The sequence below is a fragment of the Piliocolobus tephrosceles genome, chromosome 5 (genome assembly GCF_002776525.5).
Source record: "Piliocolobus tephrosceles isolate RC106 chromosome 5, ASM277652v3, whole genome shotgun sequence".
NCBI lineage: Eukaryota > Metazoa > Chordata > Mammalia > Primates > Cercopithecidae > Piliocolobus > Piliocolobus tephrosceles.
Window position 1 is genome coordinate 21,246,296 of NC_045438.1, and position 24,591 is coordinate 21,270,886.

A 24,591-nucleotide genomic window follows, 5' to 3' on the forward strand; every position below is an offset into this window, starting at 1 on the left:
GTGAATTGCTCCCTCTCTAGGCCTGGGGGAGAACAAACAGCTTGGTGAGCAAGTTGAGCACATGAATTGCTCCCATTGGGTGGGGTCTTATTCTCTCACCAGGGCCTATGTTGAGCACAGAACATGTACACATATTAGATTCACACCACTACTCTGGGATGAATGTTTTTATCCATTTTACAAAGGGGGAACAGGATCAGAGAAGTTAAATAAATTATCCAAAGTTACACAGCCAATACAGGTGAGGATTGGAACCCAGGTGTGTCCACTCAGAGCCTGGCTCTTTGCAGCTTTGCTATATTTTCTGTCTGTATTTGTACAACTCCAGTGACCCAGTCTGCATCCCCTCAGCCCCTCCCAATGGGCAGCACAGCTCGGATGCAGAACTGCCTAATTCCTCCATGTATCATGAGCTAAAATGGGAATGGGACCCCACTTTCTTCCACAGGCTGGAGTTCCAGGCATCTGCCTAAGTGAATTTACCTTTCAGGAAAGTCTTGTGAAGGCAGGGACAGATGAGCAGCTTATGCTCACGCCTCACACACTTGGGCCAAGGCCAACCCCCTAGCACCCCTCCCCTGGCCCCCACTCTCAGCATAGAGTCTCCTGAGCCCTCACTTGTTTCTGGAGTAGCCCTGGCCCGTTCATCCTGCTCCCTTGCTGATGGGCCATCCTTGTCCATTCCCTCCGTGAGGGGCATCTGCTCCCACCTGGGGTGTTCCTTCCCACGAAGGGCACCCCTTGTACCTGAGCTTCCATTTGAAATTCTCTCTCCCATCATTGTAGCCCTTTAGGTCTTTTCAAAATTGCCTTCTTGAATTCAGCCTCAGTTCCTTCATTTACTAGCCTTGTGACTATGGGCAGGTTATTAAACCCCTCTAGGTTTCAGTCTCCTCATTTGTAAAGTGGGAACAATGACACCTCCCTGGGGTTGCCATCAGGATTAAAGAGAGCATGCACACAGAGCTTGGCATAGACTCTGTCTTCTCTCCTGTATGGTAAATCCCTTCTGGACAGAGACCACGTTCATAGACCTCCGTGTCCTCCACTCCTACCCCTCCCCAACTCCTACATTTAGCAGGGCTGGGTGCGTCGGTGAAGAACACATGCATGAACCAGTGGCAAGCCCTCTGCAGGGACTGTCTCTGCTCAGAGGGGACCACAGGGTACAGTGGGTTTAGCTGTCACCCTGGGCAGCCTGACACGATGCTCGTCTGGGCAGTTCTTCAAGTGCCAACAGCTGGGCCATCATCACTCTGGATCTTGGGTGGACAGCACCTGGGCAGGCGCCAGGCTCCACCTCATCTGACTCATAGGTGTGTGGCCCGATTTTAAACCGTCCCAACGTGTCAGCCCAGGAAGTCATTCCATAGCAAGCAACTGCCGAGTCCCACGCTCCAGCAGGTTCCTCATTAGGATGTCCGCCTGTATTTCTTTAAAGATCGATTGCACTCTCTTTTCCTACATGCAGTTCTTTCTGTGTTTCTTAGTCTCCTACAGGACACAGATGTGCACATGTGCTCCCTGGCCTGAAGGTCCGAGGTGGCTCATGTTTGCCATGCACACGTGTGAGCTCCTTTACAGCTGGAATGTGCCTGGGCTTGGATGGCAGGCCAGCATCGCCATCCCCTCCCAACAGATCCTGCTCTAGGCCAGGGGCTGTGACAGTCTAAGCGAGTCTCAGCCCCTGCCGGTGAATGGTTTAGAGTTGCGCATGTGACCCCACCCTGACAGTGAGACTTGAGGGTCTTCTTCCTCTGATGTGGTGATACTGTGACCCTGTGACCCACCTGGATGTGTGGGGGAATGTGGGAGACACCTGAAGGCCCCCAGCACGTCCTGGAGCCAAATCCCGTGTCAGCGTTTCCCTGGAGCATCTCAGACACACACAAGCTCCCACTTGCCTAGCCGCCCACACTGCCCTCCTCGTTCCTGGGACTCTCCAGGCTCCTTTGGTTGTGCCATGGGATGAAATGCTGTCTGTCCTCACGCTTCACCTGATTATTTCCACTCCTTATACACTCAGTTTAAATCAGGGCCTGTGTTTTCCAGTCTTCTTTTGCATCTCTCAGAGTTTGCAATTACATATTTGCATGTGTGATTACTGTCTAACTTCTGACTCGAGCAAACCATCAGCTGCATGAAGACAGGTCAGTTGTTCAGCACCTTGGAGTCAACACCCATTCAGGCTCAGGCCTCTCTGGCATTCATTTTGTTGAATTAATGAACACTGAAAAACAGCCCATAGCTGTGACTAGCGAGATGCTTACTGGGCTGTTTATGACCCTGTTTTTCAATCTTTAATGTGCACATGAACCCTGAATCTCGTGAGAGTGCAGATTTGGACTCCGAGTCTGGTGTAGAACATCTCCAGCTGGCTCCAGGGAATGCTTCTGGTTCAAGGAATATCCTCAAGGAGCAGGAGCTAGAACTTTCTGAAACGACCTTGCCTGGGCCCAGCCCAGAAGTCTGGACTTCTTTGGCCTGAGTGGCTCCTGGCTCAGACAGAATTCCCAGCCCAGGGGCCTTGCCCATCTGTGCTGTGTTGTGTCAAAGTAATTTCTGACCTAATTGGGATCTCACTGTAGATTCGGTGTTGTGTTCTTGTGTGTGTGTGTTTAAATTTACTACATTGTAAAGGCTTCCTTGAGCCCTTAAACCCTTTTAAAATATCACTTCTGGCTGGGTGTGGTAGCTCACACCTGTAATCCCAGCACTTTGAGGGGCCAAGGCGGATGGATCACGAGGTCAGGAGTTCGAGACTAGCCTGGCCAACATGTCTCACTGCTCACTGCTGTCTGCCCCGTGGGATGCGACTTCCTGAGCCCTGGGTTGGGCCCTTTTCCTGCTGTGCTCAGAGGCCTTGGACAAAGGTAGGGCCTGCCTCATGCTGGTCACCTGTCGTTTAGTAAATGCTTTTAGTATCTACTGTATACCAAGCTCTCTTGGGGATAAAGTGGAGACCACATTTTCTTTTACTATTCAGCCCAGCACAGGAAAATATGGATTCAATGAGTAAGTTTCTACCTGGCTTGAAGAAGTGAGTTCAAATAGAGACACAGCCTCTCAAGAGGACACTTCTGTGAACCTCCTGGCCTTCCTGAAGCCCTGGTGGCCTGGTGGTTCCTGGGGTTGCCCTCTCATGAATAGGGTTTCTCAGACATTCTTCTCTTTCTAAGGTCTGTTCTGCTGAAGGGAAGGATGTGGGATGGGGAGTGGGTGGGAAGTCCTCAGACTCTCAGGAGAATCCACCTGCCTGCAACAGACGCAGCGCCTGCCATGCAGTCGCCAGTGTGGAACACCACCTAGTGTTTGTGACCCGGTGGCTCCCACCCAAGTCTGACCAGAAGAAGGGGGGAGCTGGTCAGAGCAATTCAGTGCTTCTTTCTTGAGTTATTTGGAAGCAAAGCCTTTTGCAAGAAAACACAGCCTTGCTTCTTGTCACCGTGTGCAAGTATTCTTTGAAACATTGCCTCTCTGTTTTTGCTGTTTGAAAACGTCTTCACCTGCATGCTGACATTTGGCTCCAGATGGGGGAAGATTAGGGCAAATGCTTTGTCCACAGGGCCGGACTGGTGGGACTCATTGCTCTATAAGGGACATGGAACACATTTCATGGCTTTGTGCTCAAACCTTGTGCTGTCTTCCTGTTTTCTGACATTGTCAGCCAACATCAATTTAATAAAATTTTAAGAGTTTTATTTTAAAACTGGTCAAGTCAGGCCACGCCTATAATCCCAGCAATTTGGGAGACTGAGGCAGGAGGATCACTGGAACCCAGGAATTTGAGGCCAGCACTGGCTACATGGTGAGACCCTGTCTCTACAAAAAAAATAAAAAAATAAAAATAAAAAAAAATTAGAGTGTGGTAGTTGTGAGCTTATAGTTCTAGCTACTGGAGACGCTGAGGTGGGAGGATTGCTGGAGCGTGGGAGGTTGAGACTGCAGTGAGTACTGCTGCACTGCAATCTGGGCAACAGAATAAGACCCTGTCTCCGAAAAACAAATAAATAACAACAAAAAAAAACTGGTCAACAGGTTTAATTCATTAATTCAGTGAAGATTCCAGTGCCTGCTGTGTGCCTGTAGTCAGTGGTAAGCCACAGCAGTTTCCTGCCACTCATAATATGGCAATTAAAACTTTTCAATGTATGGTTGCTTGGGGTCTGGGAAGTGGCCTCTTCTTCAGCAAATTTTGACTGATAAATTAATGCCTGGGTCTTCAGTCTGGTTCTTTGCTGGCCAGTGTGACAGGAGTCTGTCACATCTCTGGGGGCACCTTATAATTATGAGACGTAATCTTTCACCAGTTCAGGGGCAGCTGTGAATCAGGGGTACTGCCCCAGTAGAACTATGAACATCCAGCAAAAGACTGTTTTCAAAATATTCCAATTAAATGAAAAAAGCATGAAGTGGGCCAGTGTGGGTAGTGTGTACCATTGTTTAGAAAAGAGGGAAGATAGAGACAGTTCACATTTGTTTGCCTTCATATGCATAAGAAATCTCTGGAAGGGCACATTAAAAGCTGAAGTCATTGGTTACCTCTGGGGAGTGGGCTGGGTAGCCGGAGATTTCACTAAATACCTTTTTAATGTTGAACTATGTGGTTATATAGCCCTATTCAAACCATAAAGAAAAATACAAGTGTACGCTCCTAATTTTTTAAAAACATACATGTTAAAGAAGCCTGGAAGAATGTCTTCTAACACATTAGAGTGGTTTTCTTTCTGGTCGGGTGATGTGCACAGTTAGATGTCCGTGTGTGGGGCCCTCGTGAGCGGCCCAGAGATGACTAGGTGTGCTCTGATCTTCTTGTCCTCTGGCAGCACTGTCCTCTGGCAGTCCACTAGACCTGGACTTCCCTCTTTGTGTGTCTTGTACATGTGGGAGGGGGCATCTACATTGAAACTTGCCACTTTCCCCAGCTTCTCTGACTACTTCAGGCAATACTACCTTGATTTGGGTGCAAAAGAGGAAAAGAATGTTTTTAAAAAACACGAGTATTTTGAGGAAATGACAAAGGACAATAGAAATGCAGTATCAGAAACATTTGCCCTTCAAGTTTAATTTTGCTTTTTTGTGAAAACCAACCTGAAGGGGGAGGTTAGCTGGGAGGGAACTGAGTCAGGCACTGTGGCAGAGAGTGAGCAGGATGACCATGAATGGGGCATTGGGTTGTCTGCCTCTATAAAGCGGATGCTACATCTCCCAAGTGGCTTAAAGATTAAAAATAATACATGTGCATCTCATGCCCAAGTAGCTATGAGAGCTTCAACATGGCATGGACCTTTGCATGAGTGATGGAAATGGCCAGGAGCTTCCCTCCCTTTGGTTTGTTAAAGAACATCACGTGAGTTCAGGCCCTAAGGGCCCTCCCTAGTGTAAAAGGACCTAGGTACAAGAAAACACTTTTAAAATTCTCCTCTTCATTATTTTGGATGCTCGTGAAGGAAATGCAAACATAAGTCCAACATGCAGGTGATGGCTACTTCATGCATAGACTGAGCAACGGTGCGGCGGTTCCTTTGGGGATGGTTCTGAGCCAGAGCTGCACCTTGATCAGCAAAAGCGTGACATCCTAAAGTTTTTAAGTCAATAATAACTGAGTTTAAGATGAAACCAGCAGGAGACTATGTTTTCAGTGGTAAGAAGAATGCACACACAGTTTGGAGCGCTGGGGCAGCGTCAGGAAATAAGGATTTTATTTCCAGCCTGGAATCAAGTTTCTCTGTGGCTTTGAGAACGTCTTTCACCCTCTCTGAGCCATCAGTGCAGGGGCTTAGAAGGTCACTTTCAATCAGGAAGCTTATGATTTAATTCAGGGCATGAAGACAGATATCCAGCCTTGAAGTACACACCAAATATGAGCCCTGTTTATGCTGACAGTGAGAGAACCTCACACGATCAGGAGGTTTGTCCAAAACATACTAAATCAAGAACCAGGCAATCAGGCAGGCCAAAAGGATTTTGGATTTCTGTTTTAGACAGAGTTTTATACATTCTAGAATCATTCATGCTCTGATTTGTTTAAACATATGGTAAGTTTAGATAGACCCTCTTACGTATCAAGAAAACTTTGTATAATGATGGTAATCGTGATGAATTATCCTTTAGTATAGAAGTTGAATGATGAAAATAGATTTATGTTGCCAGAGCCCTGTGACTCCAGAAATATCATTCATAAACAGTTTTGGTTTCTGAATTAGAGAAGAAGGACTGAAGACTTTCGTAGTTTGGGGTCAGGGTGGTGACAGGCATGTGAGGGAAGGCAAGTTCGACCCTGTTCGGAGTGCCTGCCCTCTGTCCTCCTTACCTAGCCAACACTGTTGGGCCCATTTTAACTGAAAAAGCCAGCCCTGCCAGCTGGGTTGGACCAAACCTCATATCCTGTGCCTCCTCTGTAAGGCCCAGCAGCGATGAGGCACGAGCCTTTCCGGAGTTCTTAACTCTTCATCTTTTAAATGGGTTGTGTGCTTACAGCAGATGCTGGCCTCCCTTGGTCCCTTGGAACATCCTGTTTGCCTGGAGCAAAAACAGAGTCTCCACTGAGTGCCTGCTGGTGCTATCCTCGGGGTTTTCATGTTTCTGAACATGGCTTCTAGTTAGCCTTCAATTGCTGGGTCATATGGTAACTCTACATTTAACATTTTGAAGAACTGCCAGACTGTTGACAAAATCATTTGCACCATTTTACATTCCTACCAAAAATGTGTGAAGGTTAAGATTCTTACACGTTCTTTTCAACATGTTATCTTTTTTATTGCAGCCATCCTGGTGAGTCTGAAGTAGTAACCCCTATGCTTTTGATTTGCATTTCCCTAGTGACTAAGGAGGTTAAGCATCTTTTCATGTGTTTTTTGGTCATCTTCTTTGGAGAATGTCTATTCAAGTTATTTGCCCACTTCTTAATGGGATTGTCTTTTATTATTGAGTTTTAAGAGTTTTCTTTTAATATGCCTGGACCAAGTCCCTTATCAGACATCTGATTTGCAAATATTTTCTGTCATTCTATAGATTAACCTTTCACTTTCTTCATGGTGCCCTTTGAAGCACAAAAGTTTTTAAGTTTAATGAAGACCAATTTATCTATTTTTTCTTTTGTTGTTTATGCTTTTGGCATCGTATTTAAGAAAGTATTGCCTAACTCCAGTAATGAAAATTTAATTCTATGTATTTGTCTAAGAGTTTTATAAGTTTAGCTAACATTTAGTCTGTAATCCAATTTGAGTTACTTTTTATATATGGCATGAGGTAGGAGTCCAGCTTTATTGTTTTGCATGTGGATATGCGGTTGTCCCAGCACCATTTGTTGAAAAGACTACTTTTTCCCCGTTGAATTGTCTTGACATTCTTTTCAAAAATAAATTGATTACCAGGTGCAGTAGCCCATGCCTGTAATCCCAGCACTTTGTGAGGCTGAGGCAGGTGGATCGCTTGAGTCCAGGAGTTAGAGACCAGCCTGGGCAATATGGCAAAGCCCTGTCTCTACAAAAAATACAAAAATTGGCCAGATGTGGTGGTGTGCACCTGTAGTCCCAGCCACTTGGGAGGCTGAGGTGAGAGGATTGCTTGAGCCCAGGAGATGGACCTTTCAGTGAGCCAAGATCATGCCACTGCACTCTAGCCTAGGTGACACAGCAAGACCCTGTCTCAAATGAATGAATAAATAAATTGATGACAAATGTAAGGATTTTTTTCTGATTCTCAATTCTATTACTCTGGTCATTTATACGTCTATATGTTAGTACTATGTGTAAATTTTGAAATTGGAAAGTGTTAGTTCTCTAACTCTGCTTTTCGTTTTCAACATTATTTTGGGTATAGTGAGTCTTTTCAATTTAGGATCAGGTTGCTGATTACTACAGAAAATGCAGCTAAGATTCTGATGGGGTCATATTGAATCTGTAGATCTATTTGGGGAGTATTATTGTCTTAACAATATTAAGTCTTCTGGCTGGGTGCCATGGCTCCTGCCTATAATCCCAACATTTTGGGAGGCCAAGACAAGAGGATCACTTGCACCTAGGAGTTCAAGACCAGCCTGGGTAACATAGAAATGACCCCATCTCTACAAATTTTTTTTTTGTTTAATTAGCCAGGTGTGGTGGCGCATGCCTGTAGTTCCAGCTATTCAATAGGCTGGTGCAGAAAGATCATTTGAGACAAGGAGATTGAGGCTGCAGTGAGCTGTGATCACACCACTGTACTCCAGGCTGGGTGACAGAGAAATACTTCATTTTGAAAAAAAAGAAAAAAGAAAAAAGTAAGTCTTCTAATCCATGAGCATGAAATGTCTTTCCATTAATTTTGATCTTCTTTATTTTTTAAGCAATATTCTATAATTTTCAATGCGTAAATCTTTCACTTATTTTGTTTATTCCTATTTTGTCCTTTGTAATGCTATTGTTAATGGAATTTTCTTAACTTTTAGATTGTTCATTGCTACTGTTTAGAAATACAATTATTTTTGTGTGCAGGTATTGTATACTAAAACCATGCTGAACTCATTTATTAACTCTGATAAGGTATTTTTATGAATTCCTTAGAATTTTCTACACACAAGTGCATATCATCTGTGAATAGAGATACTTTAACTTCTTTCATTACAATCTCATGTCTTTTATTTTCTTGCCAACTGTCCTGGGTCGAAACTATAGTACAGTGTTAAATAGATGATGTGAAAGTAGACATTCTTGTTTTCTTGTTGATCTCAGGGTAAATCGTTGTCTGTAACTATTAAGTATGATGTTGGCCATGAGTTTTCATAGATGTTCTTTATGTAGGATGAGGAAATCTCTTTCTATTCCTAGTTTGTGGAGTGCTTTTCATCATAAAGGGTGTTATATTTTGTCAAATACTCTTTTTGTATCTATTGACATGATCGTATGGCTTTTGTCCATTTAATATTGTTTATTACATTGACTGATTTTGGAATGTTAAACCAATCTTGAATTCCTGTGATAAATCTCCCTGGTCATGGTGTGTGGTCTTTTTTATATGTTGCTAGATTAGGGTCTTGAGAATTTTTGTGTCTCTATTCATAACAGATATTGTACTGTAGTTTTCTTTTTTTGTGATGTCCTTTTCTGATTTTGATATCAGGTGAAAACTGACTCCATAGAATAAATTGGGAAGCATTCCTTCTTATTATTTGGAACAATTTGTAAATGTTTGATTTTGATTTTGTGAACACTTTGTAGAATTCACCAGTGAAGCCATCTGAGTCTGGACTTTTCTTTGTGGGAATTTTAAAATTACTAGTTCAATCTCTTGTTATACATTTATTCAGATTTTCTACTTTTTGAGTCAGTTTTGGTAGTTTGTGTCTTTTTCTAGGAATGAGCCTATTTCATCTAGGTTATCCAATTTGTTAGCATACAGTTACTCATAATATTCCTCTATGATCCCTTTTTTACAATAAAATTTTATTTTAGGAAAGTTTTAGGAGGCGGAGACAGGCAGATCACTGAACTTCAGAAGTTCAAGACCAGCCTGGACAACATGGTGAAACCTCATCTCTACTACAAATACAAAAATCAGCCAGGCATGGTGGTGCACACCTGTAATGCTAGCTACTTGGGAGGCTGAGGAAGGGGAATCACCTGAACCTGGGAGGCAGAGGTTGCAGTGAGCTGAGATCATGCCACTACGCTCCAGCCTGGGTGATAGAGAGAGATTTTGTCTCAAGAAAAAGAAAAGAAAAGAAAAGTTTTAGATTTAGAAAAAAAAAAAAGCGAAGATTTCACCCAGAGTTCCCATATACACCATAGCCATTTTTCTTTATTATTAACATCTAATATTAATATAGTATATTTGATATAATTAATAAGCCATTACTAATACATTATTATTAACTGAAGTTCATACTTTATTCAGATTTCCTTAGTTTTAACTAATGTCCTTTTTAACTTAATGTTCCAAGATCCCATACAGGGTAACACATTGCATTTAATTTTGATGTCTCCTGATATTTTTTGGCTGTATACCCATTCAAGTCTCATCTTGAATTGTAGTCCACATAATCCCCATGTGTTGTGGGAGGGACAAAGTGGGAGGTAATTGAATCATGGGGGTGGTCACCTCCATGATGTTTTTGGGATCATGAGTGAGTTCTCATGCAATTTGATGGTTTTATAAGGGGCTTTCCCCCAACTTCCCTATGCAGTTCTCCTTTATGCTGCCATGTGAAGAAGGACATGTTTGCTTACCCTTCCATGATGATTGTAAGTTTCCTGAGGCCTCCCAAGCCTTACAGAACTATGAGTCAATTAAACATTTTTTCTTTATAAATTACCCAGTCTTGGGCATGTCCTTATAGCAGCCCAATACAGACTAATACAGTAAATTGGTACCACAGAGAGTGGGGTGCTGCTCTAAGGATACCCCAAAATGTGGAAGCAGCTTTGGAACTGGGTAACAGGCAGAGGCTGAAACAGTTTAGAGGGCTCAGAAGAAGTTAGGGAAATGTGGGAAAGTTTGGAACTTTCTAGAGACTTGGAGAGCTCAGAAGACAGGAAGATGTGGGAAAATTTGGAACTTCCTAGAGATTTGTTGAATAGCTTTAACCAAAATGCTGGCAGTGATATGGACAATAAAGTCCAGGTAGAGGTTCTCTCAGATGGAGATGAGGAACTTGTTGGGAATTGGAGTAAAGGTCATACTTCCTATGCAAAGAGACTGGGGGGATTTTGTCCCTGCCCTAAAAATCTGTGGAACTCTGAACTTGACAGATGATTTAGGGTATCCGGTGGCAAAACATTCAAGAGGAGGCAGAGCATAAAAGTTTGGAAAATTTGCAGCCCGATGATGTGATAAAAAAGAAAACCCTGTTTTCTGGGGAGAAATGCAAGCCTGCTGCAGAAATTTGCATAAGTAATAAGTAGCTGAATGTTAATTACCAAGACAATGGGGAAAATGTCTCCAGATCATGTCACAAGTCTTCACAGCAAGCTTCTCCCATCATAGGCCTAGAGGCCTAGGAGAGAAAAGTGGTTTCCTGGGCCAGATCCAGGGCCATCCTGCTGTGTGCAGCCTTGGCACTTGGTGCCCTGTGTCCCAGCCACTCCAGCTGTGTGTAAAAAGGGCCAACATACAGCTCAGGTGGTTGCTTCAGATAGTGCAATCCCCAAGCCTTGGCAGCTTCCACGTGGTGTTGGGCCTGTAAGTGTGCAGAAGTCAAGAATTGAGGTTTGGGAACCTCTGCCTAGATTTCAGGGGATGTAGGGAAAGGCCTGGATGTCCAGACAGAAGTCTGCTGCTGGGCCAGAGCCCTCATGGAAACCTCTGCTATGGCAGTGTGGAAGGGAAATGTCAGGTTGGAGCCCCCACATAGAGTCCCCACTGGGGCACTGCCTAATGGAGCTGTGAGGAGAGGGCCACTGTCCTCCAGACCCCAGGATAGTAGATCCACTAACAGCTTGCACTGTGTGCCTGGGAAAGCCACAGACACTCAATGCTAGCCCATGAAAGCAATTGGGAGAGGAGCTGTACCCTGCAAAGTCACAGAGGCAGAACTGCTTAAGGCCATGGGAGACCACCTCTTGCATCAGCATGACCTGGATGTGACACATGGAGTCAAAGGACATCATTTTGGGCCTTTGAGTTTAATGACTGTCCTATTGGATTTCAGACTTGCATGGGGCCTGTAGCTCTTTTTTTGGCTGATTTCTCCCATTTGGAATGTGTGTATTTACCCAATGCCTGTACCACCATTTTATCTAAGTAGTAACTAACTTGCTTTTGATTTTACAAGCTCATAGGCAGAAGGGACTTGCCTTGTCTCAGACAAAACTTTGGGCTTGAATTTTTGAGTTAATGCTGTAATGAGTTAAGACTTTAGGGAACTGTTGGAAGGGTATGATTCTGTTTTGAAATGTGAGGACATGAGATTTGGGAGGGGCCATGGTGGAATGATATGGTTTGGTCATGTCCCAACCCAAATCTCATCTCGAATTGTAGTTCCTATAATCCCCACATGTCATGGGAGGGACCTGGGGAGAGGTAATTGAACCATGGATCTGTTCAGTCAGTTGGGAGGTTAGGATTTCATTTTCATTTATCAGTGCTAATGGGAATGATTAGGCTGTCTTCATTTCAGCTGAATTTGCAAGAAACTCCTTGGATGGTGTTAATGGCAGCTGTATTTTTTGGGAGCTCTGCTCTAATTTGATAAAGTAAGTTCTGGTAAGATTTGTTCCTTTATCTTCAGTATCTCAAATGTTTTCATTCAAATAATCTTTATAACAACTTTTTATGTCTGAGTGGGTTCCCACACAGTCATCTATTGTAAGACTTTCTGATTCCTTTTTTTCCCTGTGGTCATTATGAATAGGGCTTCTGTACATAATTACATGGTAGGTTTTGTTTGGAAATAACATCAAAGTATTTGCTAAAATATTTAGGAATGTGATTTTTTGATTGTAAGGTGAGACTTGTTGAGCTTTGGAAAAAACTGCCCCACTTGTAATAGGGGAAGAAAAATAATTTTCTCTCTCTGTTTTCAGAATTCTTAGATGGGACCCTCTGTAACAAATGACAGATTAAAATGAGAAAAATGTAGAAAAGTTGAAAAAGATGTATACCTTATGGATACATGGGAGACACCCAGGGAAAAATGAGTAAATCTCCAACAGTTGGCTTTCAATTCAAGTGTAAATACTATCTTCAACTTAAAGAAAGAAGATTTGAGGTGCAGTAATGGGAAGGTAACCAGCAAAAGGACAGTAGGTAAGGTTTGATATACAGACTTAAGTGCGTGCATTCTCCGTTGATAAGACTCTTTAGTGATTTAGTTATCCTTCTCTTCTTGGTGGAGAGAGAGAGAGGTAGCTTTTAAATGGGGATTTCCTTTATAGATGTAAATTTTCCTTACACAAGGGTAACTTCTACTCTGTTTTCAGAACTTCCTTTGTAGCATTTTTTCAAAATAATCATCTTGGAATAATTCTTAAGCCAAAGGAACATATTTTGGGTTGGCATATTCTGGATTCCTACCATTATATTTTGAGGTGGATTATTATGGTCTTCTACACTGTGTTCCACCAGCAATGAAGAGTTCTTGTCTTTCCTCCAGCAATTTGTCATTTTTTTTAGAGTTTAGCAATTCTAACAGATATATACCAGCTTTGCTATCTCATTGTGGTTTTCAGTTCTGTACTATGTTGAGCATCTTTTTGTATGTTTACTTGCCATCTGTAGATCTTCTTTGGTGAGGTGTCTGTTCAGATCTGTGTGCATTTTTGATTGGGCTGTTTAACTTATTGTTTAGTTTTAAGGTTTTTGTTTTGCATATTTTGAATACAAATTCTCAGATTTGTATTTTGCAAATATTGTCTTTCAATATGTGGCTTGTCTTTTTATTCTCTTAATAAGGTCTTTTCCAGAGTGTAAACTTTTAATATTAAAAAATCTACATTATTATTTCTTCTGTGTGTATCGACTTTTTGTGTCATTTGTTAAAATTCATTACCAAACCCAAAGACACATAGCTTTTCTTCTATGTTTTCTTCCAGAAATTGTAGGCCAGGTGAAGTGGCTCTTGGCTGTAATCCCAGCACATTGGGAGGCCGAGAGGCAGGCGGATCACGAGGTCAGGAGATCGAGTCCTTCCTGGATAACATGGTGAAACCATGCCTCTACTAAAAATACAAAAAATTAGCCAGACGTGGTGGCGGGCACCTGTAGTCCCAGCTACTTGGGAGGCTGAGGCAGGAGAATGGCATGAACCCAGGAGGCGGAGCTTGCAGTGAGCCAAGATTGCACCATTGCACTCCAGCCTGGGTGACAGAGCAAGACTCCATCTCAAAAAAAAAAAAAAAAAAAAAAAAAAAAAAGAATATTGCTGGCTACATGCCAATAAGTAGGACGAAGGGGACATTCTTAAGAGAAACCTGGCACCATAAGTACAGATTAAGGCAGAGGACATTCAAAAGAGATAGGCAGGTGCAGTAGGTACAGACGTGACCACCATGAGACCTTCCTGAGATGGCAGGAAGGAGCCCAGTCCCAGAGTGGATTTGGATTGATCACTGCACATGTGCCCCAACCAACAGTGAGGGGGTCCCACAAGCCCAAGTGGGGGAAGTTAGGGATCTAAGGCAGGAGCAGGAAAACCAGACAAAGAAAACAGGTGGAGACTTGAGACAGAGGCATGAATGTGAAGAAGCCCAAAATAAAATTTCCTGCACAGGACTCTTGGCCTGTTTTCCTGCACAATCAGCCCACTCCTCCCTTGGGTCCTATTTTTTTCTACAATAAGCTGTTTACACTGTATTTATTTTCAATGAAGTTATCTGCCATCTTTGTACTGCCTCCTGGTGAAAATCTTTCTGCCAAGTTAGACAAGAACTGGGACATCAGCTCTCTCCAGCGATAGCTCCTTTTGAGTTTGAATTTCCCAAACTGATGGCACTGAATTACTGGTGCTCCAACTTTAAGTGGTGCAGTAAGAGGTCAGTAGGGGGTGCCAGCCTCACACCAGGAGCAAGAGGGCCCTGCATAGTCCCCCAGATGCCTGCAGGTGGTGTGCCACCACTACACGGTAAGAAAGAGGGCCGGGCAGTGTCCCCAGCTGCCAGGAAGGTGCGTACAGCAACTACGCTGTGAGCAAGAGGGTCGGGCAGTGTCCCCACCTGCCAGCAGGGGGCGCACGGGCACCACACCATGAGAAAGAGGACCCTGCTGTGCCCTCGTTGCCAGCAGGGGGCGTGCTGCCACTACACTGTGAGCAAGAGGGTCTGGCAGCGCCCCCAGCGGCCAGAAGGGCCCTGCAGTGTCCCAGCCAATAGCATGGGGCACTAGCCACTGCACTGTGAGCAAGAGGGTCTTGCAGTTGTCCTGGTCGCCAACAGGTGGCACATGGGCACAGCACCATGAGCAAGCAGGCCCTGCAGTGCCCGGCCGCCAGCAGGGGGTGTCCGAGTTTGCCTTTTCAGATTCCTGAGGTTCCGCCACCTGCCTGCCTCCCAGAGCCGTGCATAGCCTATGCCAGGGTGGAACTGCATTCTTCTCAGCACAGACTCAGAGGACACCGTGAAGGTGGAGCTGCATTCTGCTCATCACAGACCTGGGGGCACTGTGAGGGCAGAGCTGCGTTCTGTGCAGCACAGACCCAGGGGTTACCACGAGGGCAGAGCTGCATTCTGCTCAGGACAGACCCGGGGGCACGGCAAAGGCAGAGCAGTGTTCTCCCCAGCACAGACACGGAGGACACTGTAAGGGCGGGGCTGCTTTCTTCTCAGCACAGACCAGGAGGGGGACACCATGAAGGCAGAGCTGCGTTCTCAACACAGACCCTGGGGGCACTATCTCACTTTGGGACAACTCAGGACCACATCCATGGTGAGCGAAATCCTTTCTGTTTGCAGCCCTGAATCTTGAGGGTCACAGACTAGTTTGAAGGTCTCAGTATAGAAAACTGGAAACCAAAAGACCCTCTAAATCCTATCACTGAGGTTCTCCCCACCCAAGGCGAGATGGCTGCAGTGCAAGGTCCATACTGCAGCCTCAGAACACAAAGGCTTTCTTCGTAATGCAGACATGCCATCTGAAATACGAATACAACACCCACAGTACTCATGTACCAAATATCTGTAATGCTAACACACTACCTAAAAATGAAAACGTTACAAATCCTCACTCCCCACACAAGCCGCAACCCAATACAATGCTCACAATAATGAACACTGACATAATCAACACAAATGTAGCTACTAGCATACAGTTAGGGTTGCCATCAGGGTTAGTGGTTACAGTTAGGGGTTGGGGTTAGGATTGGGGTTAGGGTTAGATTTGGGGTTAGGATTAGGATTGGAGTTGGATTAGGGTTATAGGTAGGGTTTAAGGTTATGGCTAGGGCTAGGGTTATGGTCAGGGTTACATTTTAGGGTTATGGCTAGAGCTAGAGATAGGGTCAGGGTTATTGTTTAGGGTTGGAGTTGGGATTAGGGTTATTATTATGGTTTAGGGTTACGGCTGGGGTTAGGGTCAGGGTTATGGTTTAGGGTTATGGCTCGTGCTCGGTTCTGGGTCAGAGTTACGGCTAGGGCTCAGGTCAGGGTCAGGGTTATGGCTGGGGCTCGGGTCAGTGTCAGGGTAATGGCTGGGGCTCAGGTCATTGTCAGGGTAACGGCTAGGGTGAGGGTCAGGTTCAGGGTTAGGGTTAGGGTCAGGGCAAGGGTCAGGTTCAGGGCGAGGGATAGGGCTAGGGCCAGGGCGAGGGCGAGGGCGAAGTCTAGGGTGAGGGCTAGGGCGATGGCGAGGACGAGGGCAAGGACAAGAGTGAGGGTGAGGGTAAGTGTTAGGGTTTGGGTTCAGGTTAGGGTTCAGGTTAGGGTTCGGGTTCGGGTTCTAGGACCTTTGACTGCAGGAAATCAAATGGCTGATCGCCTAGTTGCTAATGCCATATCTAATGCTAGGCAGTTTCACAATTTAACCCATGTTAATGCGTCTGGTCTTAAATGCAGATGCAGCATTACCTGGAAAGAAGCTAAAGCTGTGCGGTTCCATGATGGCCGAATAGGAACAGCTCTAGGTTACAACTCTCAGCGAGCGACACATAAGACAGGTGTTTTCTGTATTTCCAACTGTGGTACCAGGTTCATCTCACTGGGGCGCATTGGACAATGGGTGCTGGACAGTGGGTGCAGCCCACCGAGTGAGAGTCGAAGCAGGGTGAGGTGTTGCCTCACCCAGGAAGTGCAAGGGGTAAGGGAATTCCCTTTCCTAGCCAAAGGAAACTCTGACACATAACACCTGGAAATTCGGGTCACTCCCACCCTATCCAAGGGTCTTAGCAAACTGCGCACTAGGAGATTATATCCCACACCTATCTTGGAGGGTTCCATGCCCATGGAGCTTCACTCATTGCTAGCACAGCAGTCTGAGATCTAACTGCAAGACAGCAGCGAGGCTGGGGGAGGGTTGCCCACCATTGCTGAGGCTTGAGTAGGTAAACAAAGCGACTGGGCAGCTCGAACTGGGTGGAGCCCACCGCAACTCAAGGAGGCCTGTCTGCCTCTGTAGACTCCACCTCTGGGGACAGGACATAGCCAAACAAACGTCTGCAGAAACCTCTGCAGATTTAAATGTCCCTGTCTGACAGCTTTGAAGAGAGTAGTGGTTCTCCCAGCGCAGAGTTTGAGACCTGAGAATGGTCAGACTGCTTCCTCCAGTGGGTCCCTGACCCCCAAGCAGCCTAACTGGGAGACACTCCCCATTAGGGGCCGACTGACTCCTCACACAGCCAGGTGTCCCTCTGAGATGAAGCTTCTAGAGGAACGATCAGGCAGCAACATTTGCTGTTCAGCAATATTCACCATTCTGCAGCCTCCGCAGCTGATACCCAGGCAAACAGGGTCTGGAGTGGACCTCCAGCAAACTCCAACAGACGTGCAGCTGAGGATCCTGACTGTCAGAAGGAAAACCAACAAACAGAAAGGACATCCACACCAAAACCCCATCTGTACGTCACCATCATCAAAGACCAAAGGTAGATAAAACCACCAAGATGGGGAAAAAACAGCAGAAAAGCTGAAAATTCTAAAAATCAGAGCACCTCTCCCCCTTCAAAGGAGTGAAGCTCCTCACCAGCAATGGAACAAAGCTTGACGGAGAATGACTTTGATGAGTTGAGAGAAGAAGGCTTCAGATGATCAAACTTCTCTGAGCTAAAGGAGGAAATTTGAACCCATCACAAAGAAGCTAAAAACCTTGAAAAAAGATTAAACGAATGGCTAACCAGGATAACCAATGTAGAGAAGTCCTTAAATGACCTGGTAGAGCTGAAAACCATGGCATGAGAACTACGTGACAAATGCACAAACTTCAGTAACCGATTCAATCAACTGGAAGAAAGGGTATCAGTGATTGAAGATCAAATGAATGAAATGAAGCAAGAAGAGAAGTTTAGAGAAAAAAGAGTAAAAAGGAAAAAACAAAACCTCCAAGAAATATGGGACTATGTGAAAAGACCAAATCTGCATCTGATTGATGTACCTGAAAGTGATGGGGAGAATGGTACCAAGTTGGAAAGCACTCTGCAGGATATTATCCAGGAGAACCTCCCCAACCTAGCAAACCAGGCCAACATTCAAATTCAGGAAATGCAGAGAACGCTACAAAGATACTCCTAAAGAAGAGCAACTCCTAAAGAAGAGCAACACGTAATTGTCAGATTCACCAAAGTTGAAATGAAGTAAAAAATGTTAAGGGCAGCCAGAGAGAAAGGTCGGGTTACCCACAAAGGGAAGCCCATCAGACTAACAGCAGATCTCTCAGCAGAAACTCTACAAGCCAGAAGAGAGTGGGGGCCAATATTCATCATTCTTAAAGAAAAGAATTTTCAACCCAGAATTTCATATCCAGCCAAACTAAGTTTCATAAGTGAAGGAGAAATAAAATCCTTTACAGACAAGCAAATGCTGAGAGATTTTGTCACCACTAGGCCTGCCCTACAAGAGCTCCTGAAGGAAGCACTAAACATGGAAAGAAACAACTGCTACCAGCCACTGCAAAAACATGCCAAAATGTAAAGACCATCGATGCTAGGAAGAACTGCATCTACTAATGAGCAAAATAACCAGCTAACATCATAATGACAGCATCAAATTCACACATAATAATATTAACCTTAAATGTAAATGGGCTAAATGCTCCAATTAAAAGACACAGACTGGCAAACTGGATAAGGCGTCAAGATTCATCAGTGTGCTGTATTTAGGAGACCCATCTTATGTGCAGAGACACACATAGGCTCAAAATAAAGGGATGGAGGAAGATCTACCAAGCAAAAAGAAAACAAAAAAAGGCAGGGTTTGCAATCCTAGTCTCTGATAAAACAAACTTTAAACCAACAAAGATCAAAAGAGGCAAGGCCATTACATAATGGTAAAAGGATCAATTCAACAAGAAGAGCTAACTATCCTAAATATATATGCACCCAATACAGGAGCACCCAGATTCATAATTCCTAAAGAGTATAATTGTGAATTAGTGATGAACATATTTTTGAAAGTTCTTTAAGAGATTCAAGCAAGCACCCAGGTTTGAGAGCCATTGACACAAGGCAATCCTGTCACTCACAATGAAGCCGTTAAGACATCCAGATCAGTCGGAGCTGATAGTCACTGTACACTGGCAGATGTGCCATGGGCACTGCTGGTTGTTATGACCACCATCTTTTCTCATTGGTCAATAGCCATCCTGTGTCCATAATGATGGTTAGTGTCCATGATAAAAATTTCAAATACAATTATATTTTGCAGCTAATAAGTAGTAACATTGAATTAGCACTAAGCATCTTCCTGCCATGAAGTCAGTTGTGTTTTCTCTGCATTCCCTGACCGTCACTTTTCATGTAAAGTTTTGTTTATTACTACCTGATGAATAGAACAAAACTTGTTTGTGCCCATTAAACAGGTAATTCATGTTTTCAAAAGATAAGCATTATCTTTCCTTTATCACTTCTAATAATTCAACTCTGTAGTCCTGATCAGTGTAGCTTACAAACTGGAAGACAAAAGACATTTTTAAAAAACCTAATAGCTAAGTAAGTTTTTGAAGCTATTAATATTGCTGAAATTATTGCTATAGAAAAGACCAAAAAGCATGCTGAATAGAACTCTGTTCTTAGAGATTTCTCCTGAAAAAGTCACATGTTATTTCTTCTCACCTCCATTGGCAAAAAAAAAAAAAAAAAAAAAAAAAAAAAAGCTATGTGGTCATGCAAAAATTTAAGCAGGTGGGTTGGAATAGTCAGAATGTATTCATAAAAACTGAACTGAAAATATTTGGAGAACAGCACCAATGACTATTGTGAATGCCAACATGCATCCCTAACAACCCCGTCCTGTTGCTCTCCAAACTTTTTATGTCTTGCAAAGTATTAGAACTTCCTATCTGAAGCCATACCACTCAGAGGGACTGCAAAATACATAATGACATCTCCTTTAAGATATCCTTAGAGAATTCAAGGAAAAGAAGTTAAATAATTTAAAAAGTGCTTTTGGGTACAGCTATTTAGCAGTAGGGGGTAAGATTAGAGACAGATTGTGAAGATAATAGTAGGATTAGGGTTAGGATTAGGGTCTGGGTCTGAGTCAGGGCCAGAAGTATGGTTAGAGGTGGAGTCATGGTCAGGGTCAAGATCAGAGTCAGGGTAAAAGTCGGGGTCAGAATTGGGGACCAGGGTAGGGATCAGGGTTTAGGGTCAGGGTCAAAGTCTAGAGACAGGATTGGGGTTAGGATTAGAACCAGAGCTTTGTTCTCCTCAGGACCCACTCAAGAAGAGGCAATGGCTTTGGAGCACCTGGTAGTGTGTCCACAGTGAAGACCAGAGTTTCGTTGTCCTCAAGACTGACCTGGGGAGACGTGGCTGCGGGCCAGTGAGGAAGGTGAGGCTAAAGCTTCCTGTCTGTTCCCTGGGTGCTAAAGGGAGCTCTGCCATGGGCTTTACTTCACACGTTATATTCTGCAAGTCTTGTTTTACAAAAGCATCCCTTCCTCAAGGCTTTGGTTGCTCATCATCACAGCGTGTCATAACACATGATAAGATTTGGGTTTGCTTCTGCTGGGAGATCTTGGTATACAGAAAGGAGAAATGCTTAGAGCCACTGTCGGGACAGTTGGGATGAAAGCTGGAGATGGGCAGAGGCTGGAGGAAACATGTACACCCCCTGTAAATGCTTTTATTCATGTTTTCATTACTCATTTTTCTTACAGTGTTAAATTAGTAAAAATAGTATTGAAAAATTGAAAAGTAGGCATATTAAAACTTGCAATATTATTTAAGTTTAAATATATTATTTGTACCTCATCGACATTTTTTATTTTGTTGAGAAAGTCAAAGGTTAATTGGCAGCATATTTTTAATAGTAGATAGAATAATGTCTGTTTTATAAACATTGACATCCTACATTACATGTGTGAACCCTGAAAATCTGAGACAGGTCTCAGATTTTTTAGAAAGTTTATTTTGCCATGTTTGAGGATGTGCCCGTGATGCCTCCGCAGGAGGTACCGACAACGCAGGCCCAAGGTGGTCAGGGCCCAGCTTGGTTTTACACACTTTAGGGAGACATGAGACATCAATCAATATGTGAAAGATGTACCTTGGTTCACTCCAGAAAGGTGAGACAACTTGAAGAGAAGGCCAGAGAGGGAGCTTCCAGGTCATAGGTACATAAGAGACAAATGGTTTCATTCTTTTGAGTTGCCGGTTACTCTCTCCCAATGAGGCACTCAGATACGCATTTCTCTTGGTGAGCAGATGGGTGACTCTCAGAGGGAGTCCTGTGTTGTCGACAAGCATTCTGACCTATAGCTGATTGCAGTAAATATCAGGAAAGCATCAGTGGGAAATAATATCTAAATGACAAAAGGTATGAAATGGCTGTGATGAAAGATCTGATGAGAGTTCATTATACCACAACTGACAAAGATATCTGATTTTTTTTCCTGTGGCATACAGGATTTAAAATAATAACTGGAATTATGACTCATAACTATATCAGCACATAGCATGAATAAGGAGGACGTTGACAAATTTCCAGGAATTTTATATAATTTCTGAAAACATAACATTTTACCCATACAAATATAACACTGGGAAGGTTAGGTATCTCTTTTTGTTTGTATATGTTGTATGGTTTTCCTTATAAATTATTACATCCTATTTTTCTTGCAAAACATGCCCTACTTTTCTTATACACTTTGCATAGAGTTGTTTCTAGTTATTCTATTATTTCTAGTAGTGTTTTTTTTTTTCTTTTTTTTGAGACAGAGTCTCGCTCTGTCTGCCAGGCTGGAGTGCTGTGGCGTGATCTCGGCTCACTGAAAGCTCCACCTCCTGGGTTCATGCCATTCTCCTGCCTAAGTCTCCTGAGTAGCTGGGACTATAGTTGCCTGCCACCGTGCCCAGCTAATTTTTTGTATTTTTAGTGGAGACATGGTTTCACTGTGTTAGCCAGGATGGTCTCGATCTCCTGACCTCATGATCCACCCATCTTGGTCTCCCAAAGTGCTGGGATTGTAGGCGAGAGCCACTGTACCTGGCCTGTTTCTGGTAGTTTTATTTACATATATTGATTATAATTTTAATACTTTTATTTTCCAGTGAAAACTAGGACATAGACTGGTTTAAACTGCCATATGTTAGCATTCTGTAGTAGATTAGAAAATGTATGAGTATACCATCTCCCAACATTGGGATGTGTTTTCTCATAGTACATATGTTTCTCATAGTACACAGTACAGTGTGGTAGTTTCTCATAGTACATAGTACAGTATTGTAGGCAAAAACATGTTTATTAACAGGCCAAAGTATCTGGCTTCTCTGTAAAAATAAGAAGCCAAAAGTATATAAACTTGAATTACTTATGTCCAGTAATTAATGCTTTAGTATTGTATCTTATTTATAAGTGATCTAGATATTTAATGGAAATGTTTTAGTTAGCTTAACTTTAAAGTTAAAAATTACCAAAAGTATTTTGGGAACTACTATTAGGCAGATTTACTGTAAAAAACTTATTATTGAAATAATGTTTTTCGCTTTTCACAAGATGGCACCAAAAGCGAAGAAGGAAGCTCCTGCCCCTCCTAAAGCCAAAGCCAAAGCAAAGGCCAAGAAGGCAGTGTTGAAATGTGTCCACAGCCCCCCCCAAAAAGAAGATCTGCACCTCATCCACCTTCCAGCGTCCCAAGACACTGCGACTCCGGAGGCAGCCCAGATATCCTGGGAAGAGCGCCCCCTGGAGAAACAAGCTTGACCACCATGCTATCATCAAGTTTCCAGTGACCACTGAGTCAGCCATGAAGAAGATAGACAACAACACGCTTGTGTTCACTGTCGATGTTAAAGCCAACAAGCACCAGATCATACAGACTGTGAAGAAGCTCTGGGACGTGGATGTGGCCACAGTCAACATCCTGATTCGGCCTGATGGAGAAAAGAAGACATATGTTCGAGTGACTCCTGATTACAATGCTTTAGATGTTGCCAACAAACTTGGGATCATCTAAACTGAGTCCAGCTGGCTGATTCTAAATAGATGTGTATCTTTTCACCATAAAAAAAAGGAAATAATGTTTTTCATAAGAATGATGACTTAAAATCTTAAAGCTTATAGATTTGATTCTAATTATCTAGTAAGTATAATATTAGCTTCTTGTAAGCACTCAAGCAGAATAGAAACTTGTTTGTTGGCCAGGCACTGTGGCTCACACCTGTAATCCCAGCACTTTGGGAGGCTGAGGTGGGTGGATCATGAGGTCAGGAGATCAAGACCATCCTGGCTAACACTGTGGAACCCTGTCTCTACTAAAAATACAAAAAAAAATTAGCTGAGCATGGTGGCAGGCCCCTGTAGTCCCAGTTACTTGGGAGGCTGAGGCAGGAGAATGGCATGAACCCAGGAGGCAGAGCTTGCAGTGAGCCAAGATCGCAGCACTGCACCCCAGCCTGGGTGACAGAGAGAGACTACATCTTAAAAAAAAAAAAAAAGAAAGAAAGAAACTTGTTTGTTTTATATTTAATAGTGATAACTCTGAAGACATAATTATTTTATTACACACAAAAAAATTAAATTTATCTTATTTAACTAAGTTGTATCCAAATCACGTTAACCTGAAAAACATTTGGATCAGTTCCTATATTTCTAGGAGTTTGGGGAATATTTATTTGTAAATGATTTTTTTTCCAAGCCAAGTTAGAATAGAACACTTTTAGAGGATTTTATAAATGAATTTTGCAATGCTACCCAGAGTTAAGAAAATTCACATACACAGAACATACATTAATAGACATACAAACACAAATAGAGATCTCATAGCTTTCATCCTGAAATTTTAGCCACGAATCAGGCATAAATATTCTGATGGTTAATTTTAGACGTCTACTTGATTGGATTAAGTGATACTAACATAGCTGGTAAAGCACAGTTTCTGGGCATAAGGGTGAGGGTGTTTCTGGAAGACAATGAGGTAAGGAAGATCCACCCTGACCCAACGTGGATGGGCACTGATATGGTTTGACTGTGTACCCACCCAGATCTCATCTTGAATTGTAGTTGCTATAATCCCTACATGTTGTGGGAGGGACCTGGTGGGGGATGATTGAATCATGGTGGTGGTTACTGCCATGCTGTTCTCATGATAGTGAGTGAGTTCTCACTATCTGATGGTTTTATGGCTTAGCACTTCTTGCTGCTGCCATGTGAAGAAAGACGTCTTTGCTTCCCCTTCTGAGGCGCCTCCAGCCATGTGGAACTGTCAGCCCATTAAACCTCTTTGTTCTTGGCTGGGTGCGGTGGCTCATGCCTGTAATCCCAGCACTTTGGGAGGCTGAGGCAGGTGGATCAAGAGGTCAGGAGATCAAGACCATCCTGGCGAACATGGTGAAACCCCGTCTCTACTGAAAATACAAAAAAAATTAGCAGGTGTGGTGGTGGGCATCTGTAGTGCCAAATTCTAGGGAGGCTGAGGCAGGAGAATGGCATTAACCCAGGAGGCAGCGGAGCTTACAGTGAGCGGAGACCATGCCACTGCACTCCAGCCTGGGCGACAGAGTGAGACTGTCTCCAACAACAACAACAACAA

General features: G+C 43.5%; 2 long non-coding RNA genes across 3 annotated transcripts in view; both read left to right on the forward strand.

The window, feature by feature from the left end:
* Positions 1–13,465, forward strand: part of LOC111530911 — a 27,121-nt gene extending 13,656 nt beyond the window's left edge. The window contains exons 3-5 of the long non-coding RNA XR_002728048.3: positions 8,096–8,263; positions 12,098–12,173; positions 12,504–13,465. This is a non-coding gene — a long non-coding RNA (uncharacterized LOC111530911). The remainder of the gene's footprint in view (positions 1–8,095; positions 8,264–12,097; positions 12,174–12,503) is intronic.
* Positions 13,466–13,907: 442 nt separating this feature from the next.
* Positions 13,908–23,067, forward strand: LOC111530917. 2 transcript variants are annotated; one of them, XR_002728050.1, is made up of 3 exons: positions 13,908–15,339; positions 20,271–20,390; positions 22,557–23,067. It is a non-coding gene; the product is annotated as an uncharacterized LOC111530917 (long non-coding RNA). The 2 variants fall into 2 exon arrangements; XR_002728051.1 differs by lacking the exon at positions 13,908–15,339 and adding an exon at positions 16,489–16,704.
* The last annotated feature ends 1,524 nt before the right edge of the window (positions 23,068–24,591 follow it).